This window comes from Emydura macquarii, unplaced genomic scaffold, assembly GCF_026122565.2.
Source record: "Emydura macquarii macquarii isolate MOO-44397 ecotype Brisbane River unplaced genomic scaffold, CSIRO-AGI_Emac_v2 contig_2063, whole genome shotgun sequence".
Taxonomy (NCBI): Eukaryota; Metazoa; Chordata; order Testudines; family Chelidae; genus Emydura; species Emydura macquarii.
The window spans coordinates 71,146-80,785 of NW_027132200.1; positions in this window are offsets into that span (position 1 = coordinate 71,146).

Consider the following 9,640-nt stretch of genomic DNA (forward strand, 5'->3'; position numbering starts at 1 on the left):
ATTTAATATACTACTCAAAAGAATAAGCAGTATATTCTAGTGTTTCAATGGTTTGGCTTACATTGGCTTTGGACCTGGACCATATTGATTCTGTGCGATTCGTATTTACATAATTATCATATTAAGAGAAAAAGTAACTGTATTAAGAAGGAAAAGGTTTAAACAATAAAAAATTGGAAAAGATTAAATTAAAATTGACAGCAATTGTAGAGAATTGCTCAGTTTTTGATACATTGATAAACAAATTGACATTTTTGAATCTATTAATTTTAAATGAGTATAATTTCCTTTGTATTTTGAAATTAAAGTGATTCCAGAATAGTTACCGTGGCCTAGGTTCTTTCATTCAGCTGAGCTGCTCAACAGGATATACAGCTGGGGAGCAAACCTGAATATATATCCAGCTGCTCATGCACTGGTTTGAAATGCCCTCTGAGCCACCAGCCTCAGAGCTGTGCTATTTTGCACCCATCTGTAACAGCCCCTATAGGTTGTTCCTGCAATCAAAGATTGCCGGAGCCCAGCTTCACTTCACTCTGACAAGTTGTCTTAACTGTTGGGAAGGCCTGTTGTGTGGCTGAACAGCTGCTTACTAGCAGCAAACCAGTGGAAAGCAGCCACAATGGGGGCCAGAACTAGGCCCAGTAAATCTTACTCTACTCATTGGTCAGTAATAGAAAGCTGTAGGTGTATCTTGTAGTAATGTGTACGAGGTAGAAGAGCGAAGTAGTGGTCCAAGCAAGTAAGTGGCACATTTTCACATATCTGTTTAAAAATATAAAAAAATATTGTGCATAAGTTAACATATTGTACCTCAAAATAGCACCCTGTAGCCCCCACCTTCACCATTTGTATATGGTTATAAAGACACTTCTGAACCTCTGCTGTGACTGTTGGTTTGGGTGCCTTCTGTAATGTTCTGCAGAGGCTGTGGAGGTGACAGCTGGAATACAGGTGTCACATCCTCTGGGGGACTAGAGCAGCTGCTGAATTTGCCTGAATCCTTCCAGATGGAAATTGATTGAAAGAGGGACCTTTGAAAACAGCTGGTCAAAATGTCAGGTTCTGGCTTCAATGCAGATCTGCCACTGAAGCCAAACAAAGCCCTGAAGGTGCTGAGCAAGGTGACTAGTGCGTCACTGTACTGTGTTCCCGAGTAACATAAACCACCCAGGCTACCACATCTGGCAGGGAAGTTATTGAAAGGCAGAGGCAGACACCACTTCGGTGCTGATGGTGTGTGGGGAGGGTGGAGGGGCAGGGAGGGAGGTGAAATTTCTTGGTTTCCACAACAGCATCTTTAACAATCAAGGTGTCTCTTGCAGGACGTGCGAGGCTTTGCAGGGCTACGGCTGATGCCTTATCCTTGGTCAGCTGCAGGCTACGTGGTGGAGGGGGCGGGGGGAACCAGCCGCCCGGAGAAGCTGGCGTTGTCAGCTAGCTCGAAAGCTGGGCGCACTCCGGAGCGGATCCGGAGCCGTTGACAGCGCCCGCCCCGTCCCTGCCCAGCTGTGCACAAAGGAGCAATCAGGCGCGTCACGTGCCCCTTTAGGAATGTGCGTTTGCAGAGGGAGAGAGAAAGGAAGGTCCAGGGCGGCCCTATGGCCTTCCCCTCCCCTTCCAGCTGCAGCAGAGAGACTGGCAGGAGAAGGAACCAACAGGCCGCCTGCAGGGCTCCCGGCTCCTCCAATCGGAGGGTGGTTAGTCCCAATGGTCCCCACTCGGATGGGTTGTGCTGCGTGGTAAAGAATGTGATATAGATTAAAAAGAGAGCGAGCGAGAACCGATCCTGCAGCCGCAGCGTTGAGAGGGAGGCTGCGGAGGCGCCGAGGTGAAGGAGAAAACGTGTGACTTTCAGAACTCAGCAGCAGCAGCAGCACTCAGTGCATATCGCATGGTGAGTTAGTGCTGCCTGGGACCAGCTCTCTTAGTGTGGGTGGGCATCTTAGGGAAAGCAGCTCTGTGTGCCGGGGGGGCGGGGGGAGAAAGTTTAGTGACGTGTCTGAAGAGGGAAACGAGCTTATTTGGCAGGCAGGATGGCATCCCCTTGAAGATGGAAGTTTGAGTGAGATCCTGCCCCCACTCCAGCTACATGTGTGCTCAGTCTCTCTTCCCTTGCGTGGAAAAAGTTTTAACGCTTGTTGTAATCGAAGCCTTTCCCTTGCCTTTGAAGAAGCGAGCGTGTCTTAAATCGTGGATTGTGGGCTTGTGTCGCCTCTTTTGGATTCTAAAATAACTGGGGGACTGAGTTGTCTTCAGGATGGGCACACGCAAGCCACCAAACTAAAAACGAATTGCACGTTCGTGTTCTTCACTTATCAGTTTTGTAAAAAAAAAAATTGACCTGGGCAAGTCCTACTTTGTCTGGATGCAGGGTATCTGTATGTTTAATTCCTAGCAAATCATCATCGGCTTTGTTTTTATTTTTTTCCCCTGAAAATGGAAATAAATAGTGCTTCTCTGACACTTGAGTGCTGGGGGTACCTTTAGAGAATAGCGATCACATTTTTTTTTCTGTAGAAATGAAAATTCCAGCCCTTCTGAAATCAGATTGAAGATTTTTTTTAAAATTATTTCTTTTAATAAACTTTCCCCTGCATGCCACAGAAAGAAAGTGCTTGTGAGCTGTAGGATGATTGGCTGACAGGTGGCTACTCACACTCCCCCATCCCCATATCCTTTAACTGATTTTTTTTCCCCATTCTGGAGTCAAACTTTTGATGAGGGTTTTAAGACTGCTAATCTGTGTTTGGCACCTTTTTTCTTTCAGACATTTTTTAAAGGTCAAGCACATTGGGCCAGAGGGCATTTTCGTGTTCCTAAAATTGTAGTTTTTATGAATTTCTATTCTGCTTAAAATGTCCAGTGAGATAGAATTCATGTGTGCCCCAGTTGAAAGGGATTAAAAAAATATAACAAAAAAGTAATTACAAATCTTCTGGGTTGTGGACAATAGATTAAAGTTATTTTCAAAAAATGATCACCAGTGCATGTCAAGGAGAAAATATGTTAGTCTTGTTGCTTTCTTGTGCTGGTTTTTTATTGGGACGCGTTTTACCAGCATAAAGATTGCTCACTTATTTTTTTTATAATGAATCAGTGATGGCATGCACTACTCTTTTTTTAAATTAACAATATTTCTGATGTATAGTTCATTTTGTGTTATAATTTTCACTAGTTTTTAGCTGTAAGGTAGTATAGTGCTCAAGATGCAGTTAAATGTGCATGTTTAGATTTATTAGCAGAAAATAAATATTTTCCAGCTTTGGGGTTCTGTCCAGTTTTCAGATTCTGTGTTCTACAGGTCATGTGAAAGTGATTAGTAAAAAACAAAAATCATTTCAAGGACTTTATGACTTTAGGCTCACTTTATTTAACAGTGTACTTGTCCAACATTGGCTTTTTGGTGGGCAATTAAAATCAGTGAAGTTATGTAAAACTAATAAAAATATGTATTGTTATAGTATGGTCAAATAATTCCTTTCGTATACAATATATCAGAGAGACAAGGTAGATGAGGTAATACTTTCTCACATCCTGGGACCAACACGGCTACAACACTGCAATACACAGTATATAACCAATATTTTCCTTGATTTCATTGTAGTTGGAATTTTAGATACGGAAGCAGTCCCATAGAGTTTACAATCTCAGAACATATGCTTTATAGAAGATGCCTTGCTCTTTCAGTATTAGATAGGAATAGATATACGTGATCAGACTAATGGTCCATATAATTTGATAATGGTGTCTTCAGCAGTGGCCAGTACCACCAAATGCTTGGGAATAGACAATTAGGGAATAACTTACCCGTAGGAAAAGTTTCTTCTGAACCCCAGTCAGTTAATACTTGGCTTGGGTCCTGTGGTATGAGTCTTTATATCCTTTATAAATTTACCTCAATAGAATTGTGAATGTTTTTATTCAGTACTTCTTACGAATCCTACTATGATCTTGGCGTCAGTATCTTGTGGCAGCAAGCTCCAGAGGTGACTCAAGCTTGGTATAAGAATGTATTTCCTTTTCTCAGTTTTAAATCTGATGCTTCTTAATCTTACTGTTTATAATAAAAATGACTTTTTCCTCTTCTGACGTAAATTAGCTGTATGGCAATCAAATATTCCTATTCCATTAATAAAAAAATTATTCTTGTAAAGAAATGGGATATTTTCGCAGAAGCCTCTCATGTCTTTAGCAAAGCCGGATGAACCATGCCTTCTGCAGTAAAAACCAAAGTCCTGCATTTTCCTTTCTAGACACATAATCTACCTATTTCCTGCCTGATCCTTAGAGGGAGTACCTACAACTGCAATTGAAGTCAGCGCCTTCTGTGAGAGTTGTGGTCATTCAGCAACTCTTTCCTCTGTATCAGGCCTTTCATTCTTTTCACTTGGGTGATCTGTTTGATCTTAGCTTTGATTGTATGACTTCAGGCATTGTTCAGTTTAATGCATCTTGTCCCATTCCACCCCAGGCTCAGTAGCCCATGAACTGTTTACATGTATCTGGTCAAGGACAGTAGTTCTTTAGAGACCAACTTGAAATTTGATATTTCTGAATGTTGTACACTCAGGAGTTTAACATTTTAAAGTAGAGGTTAGCACAGCAGTACAACACATGCTTTTCGCTATAAGAAAATAACTCTGGATATTCTCTTTCTCATGCATGCACACATAAGATATATCAAAATTTAAAAAAAAAACCAGTTTGTAATTGAATTCTGAGCTACCTTTCACATCTTAAATGGCATCTTGGTTCCCTCCACAGTTTCTTGGTGGAACTAGAGCTATTCTGTTCAAATGTTGTACCAGTAATCTTGCTAATTGCTTCACTACTCAAAAATATATAGAGCAATCCCCAGTATAATGATATCACTAACTCTTAAAGCAAAAGAGAATAGCCTTCATTCAAAAGCTCTCTGCTGAGATTAAAAAATTATCTCAAGGTTTAAAATAAAAGCTGAACAGAGTTGTAGTCTGCATTTGTATATGTATATAATATTTGTCATACCAAAAATGTTGGGGTTTCCTCAAGATGTAACAAAGGATAGGGGAAAGCTAGCAAATAGAATGAGCAGCCCGGTTATGGAAAGGATAATAGTTTAAAAAAATGTTTGTTTTAATCTTATCATACAATAATTTTGAGCCTGATCCTGCAAGGTGCTGAGTGTCCCCTGTAAGATGCTACATGACCTCAGTTTCCACTGAAACCACTGTAAGTTAAGGGTACCCAATACCTCTGCTACCCATAATTCTGCTCTAAGCTACAAAGACCAGGCTTTGCCCTTCACCTCTTCTTGACAAGCAGTATACTCACTCTCTTGAAATGGATCTAAGATTTTTCTCCTGACCCCTCCTATTCTACAAATAGCTCAAAGTAACTCTCTTGGAAGCTGACTAGACACCTATGACTAACATATACATCCATTGTATTACATTCTAATGGTTAATCATTTTTAAAAATAGAAAAGAGGCCAAATCCTCAGCTGGTGTAAATCAGTGTAGCCCCATTGACTTCAATGACACTGTCAATTAACACCAGCTGAAGATCTGACCCAGTAGTTTAAATACTTATCATAGACCTGTGTCTATATTATAATGACAGCTCACCCTGTGATAAGGATATAGGGACAGAGTTAAGGTTGTTTTGGCCATTTAAATTTTGTATTTCCATACTTCCAAGCTTTTTTTGTGTGTGTTTAACCTTAGTTTTCAGTTTCCTGACTAAGATTAGATTTTCAGAACTGCAATGTTCTTTTAAAATGTTGGTTTTTTCCATACGTTATTGATACATATCTCATCCTTAAGTCCATTTTAACAAGCTTTTGTTCTTTGGGAATATCCCTATGTTGTAAATGCTTGTTTTGAATCTCACGCCCACCCCTCCGGATCTTCAGATGTTGATGGTATTTATCTATATATCATCAAATACTAATGCTGTGTAATATAAACATCACAGATGATCTTGTTGTGAATTTTGTCCTGCTGGAGCCCCTATATGGCTTGCAAATATTCAAAAAGCTATATAAAGCCTGTATGGCTATTGTCAAATGTTAAAATGCTCACAGGAGCTTAATGATATGTACCTATGTTAAACAGCCTTGTAACAGATTTTCTGTTACAACCTTAGCTATGGAAGGCTAATATCTACTTCATTATAGAAAGACATTATTTTTCTACAAAGTATAAAAGTTATCTGCCTCTAAACTAATTTTGTAGAGATCAATTTTCATTAGCATGTTTTGAAGTGCTTACGCCAAATTACATTATCATGGTATGAAAGTATTTTGATGACAGCTTTCTGTTTTAAAAAAATGTCTCTTGTTCAGATGGCTTATTCAAATATTTTTCATTCATACAAAATTGAGAGCACTGTATGTGCTGAAGTAATTGGTATCGTGGAATCCAGACCTGGCTTCATCACTGGATGGAAGATATTTCTCATTCCGTTTCTCTCACATAGTTTCTATTTCACTTTAGAGAAACTCAGATTTATTTCAAAATAAATAAATAGTTTCCAGTGCCAGTTCCAGGTTAAAACTGCATGTGGGACACCAATACCCTTCTTATGCCCTTGTTAATTAAAAACGAGAGTCCTGTAGCACTTTAAAGACTAACAAATTTAATTTCTGCAGGCATAAGCTTTCATGGGCTGCAACCCACTTCATCAGATGTAAGGAATAGAAATCAGATAGGAGGTGTGTGTAATATATATATATACACACATACATCTAAGGGTAAGGAACGACATCGGGGAAGTTAGGTATAAGCAAAGTCCATTCAGTTAGAGTAGTTGAGGCCTATTCACAACCATTGATTAGGAGGTGAGAATGTGTGAACAGTGACAATTACTTCTTGTAATGAGATAACCATCCAAGTCCCTACTTAGACCCAGTTTAATTGTGTCAAGTTTGCATATGAGTTCCAGCTCTGCAGTTTCTCTTTGAAGTCTGTTTTTGAAGTTTTTTTGGTAGAAGTATAACAACTTTCAAGTCAGCTACAGAGTGTCCTGGGAGATTGAAGGGCTCTGCGACTGGTTTATGGATGTTACCATTTTTTATGTCTGATTTGTGTCCATTTATTCTTTTGCGTAGTGACAGTCTGGTTTGGCCAATGTACATGGCAGAGGGTGTTGCTGGCACATGATATCACATTAGTAGATGTGCAGGTGAATGAGCTTCTTATGGTGTGGCTGATGCGGTTAGGACCTGTGATGGTGTCGCTAGAGTTGATGTATGGGAAGAGCTCGCATTGGGGTTTGTTGCAGGGATATGTTCCTGGGTTAGTGTTCTTCTTGTATAGTGTATGGTTGCTGGTGAATATTTGCTTCAGGTTGGGGGGCTGTCTGTAAGCAAGGATAGGTCTGCCTCCCACAGCTTGAGCGAGTGAGGGATCATCTGCTAGGATAGGTTGAAGATCCTTAATGATGTGCTGGAGAAATTTTAGCTGGGGGCTGTAGGTGATGGCCAGTGGTGTTCTGTTGTTTTCTTTGTTGGGTCTGTCCTGTAGTAGGTGACTTCTGGGTACCCATCTGGCTCTGTCAATTTGTTTCTCCACCTCTCCAGGTGGGTATTATAGTTTTAAGAATGTTTTATGGAGATCCTGTAGGCGGTTGTCTCTGTCTGAGGGATCGGAGCAAATCCGGTTGTATCTTAAGGCTTGGCTGTAGACAATGGATCGTGTAATATGTCCAGGGTGGAAGCTGGAAGCATGAAGATATGTATTGTGGTCAGTTGGTTTTCAGTATAGGGTGGTATTAATGTGACCATCCTTTATTTGTATTGTAGTGTCCAGGAAGTGGATTTCTTGTGTGAACTGGTCCAGGCTGAGGTTGATGGTGGGGTGGAAATTATTGAAATCCCGGTGGAATTCTTCGAGGGACTCTTTCCCGTGGATCCAGATGATGAAAATATCATCAATGTAGTGTAGGTAAAGGAGAGGTGTTTGGGGACGAGTGTTGAGGAAGTGTTGTTCTATGTCAGCCGTAAAAATGTTGGCATACTGTGGGGCCATGCGGGTGCCCATTGCTGTGCCACTGACTTGAAGGTATAGATTAGCTCCAAATCTGAAGTAGTTGTGGGTCAGGACAAAGTCACAAAGTTCATGATGATGTGGCACACCTAGTAGCTGAACTTTGTGACTTTGGAGCAGCTGTCCCATGTGGATGCTTCATACGGAAGGTGGATGTGCTACACTGTTAAATTAACAACAGTGAATGAAAATGTAAAAAAATCTTTGAATTTTTACCATTTTCAAGTTGGTCAGTAACCCTAGAGCCCCATGGCAGAGTTACTAATGAGTGTCCCCACACTTTTTTTTTTAAGGAGAATACATAGATAATGGCTGCTTTTTAAGAGCTATATTGTAGATGTTTATGTACAGTCATTACTGAAAAATATACACTTGTGGGTTCACAGAATTTCTAATGTCTTTGAGTGATGGTGCCTGTGTGTATTCCACACATGGATGCACACGCATGAGCCATGTGCCCAAATCTGGGAATTCTTCAAAGCAGTGTCATTGACCCACACGTGCAGTAGTTTCCCTCAGATTCCTAACCAAGTGTATAAGAGGCAAAGCGGGTTGACACCTCTTCAGTTCCTTCTTACTGCTGCCTGGCCTGAGTCAGAATCGTGTCCTCCTTCATTCCATGCATAACCTGTAAGGTAAAATCTTGTAAATAGTTTTAAATCTTAGCTTAGTAGTTTATAGTTGGTATAGTATATAGTTAGTATAGGATAGTTCCCTTCTCTCCTCCCCACATTGGGGGTAATCCTCTCTGGTCTTGGAACTGTGCCTAAAGTCCTGGGATTCAAAAATTGTCTCCTGTCCTTGCTTCTTCATCAGTGACTAGCATCAATGGTGCCTATACAATCTGGATGAGGCACATATCTCTGCAAAGTGCAGTATCTGTAGATCCTTGCCACACAGAACTAGAGAGGCTCAAGAGCTCTGAAAAAAGTTCCTAATGGAGGAGGCTATGAGGCCCCACTCATAGACCTTCCCTCCCACCTCCCCGGGTGCATTGGCCTCAACTGACCAGCAGTGCCCCTCCAAGCACAAGCCTTAGAGCAGAGTCTTTACCACTGAATCCCAAGAACTCTTCTTACAGGGTTCCTAAGAGAGTAAGGGGCACTCTCATGGATGTAAGGGACAGATCCCTGCTGAGGACTCTCCAGAACAAATGCATTTCCTTCTCAAACTGGTCGAGTTCGGATGAGATGTCACGTATGGAACCCCAGGCTGGAGGGCAAGGAGTGAAAAAAGAGGGATCCGCCAGTTCCGGTGGTGACTGCAGTACTGAAGCAGTAAGACGGATGCTTGCCAATCCCATCTCTGAATGCAGGTCTGGACTTCTCATCGGTACCACCTCATTTATCCAAAAACTGTGTGGTTGTGACAAACAAGCTGTGTTCTTCAGGCATCTCTGCTGGAACTCCACGGACTCCAGGCTGTATGGAGACCTTTGTAACACTCGAGGATATGTTTCTCACCTACTTGCAATCTCCACTTCTTTTGGGCCCTGCCCTCTCGGTGGACTTCCTTCACGGGGACTTCTAGAGGAGGAATCGTTGCCAGTGTTTCAGGAACAGTTCCATCTCAACCCATTGGGCAGGAGCACCCAAGTTCCAATGGTATCA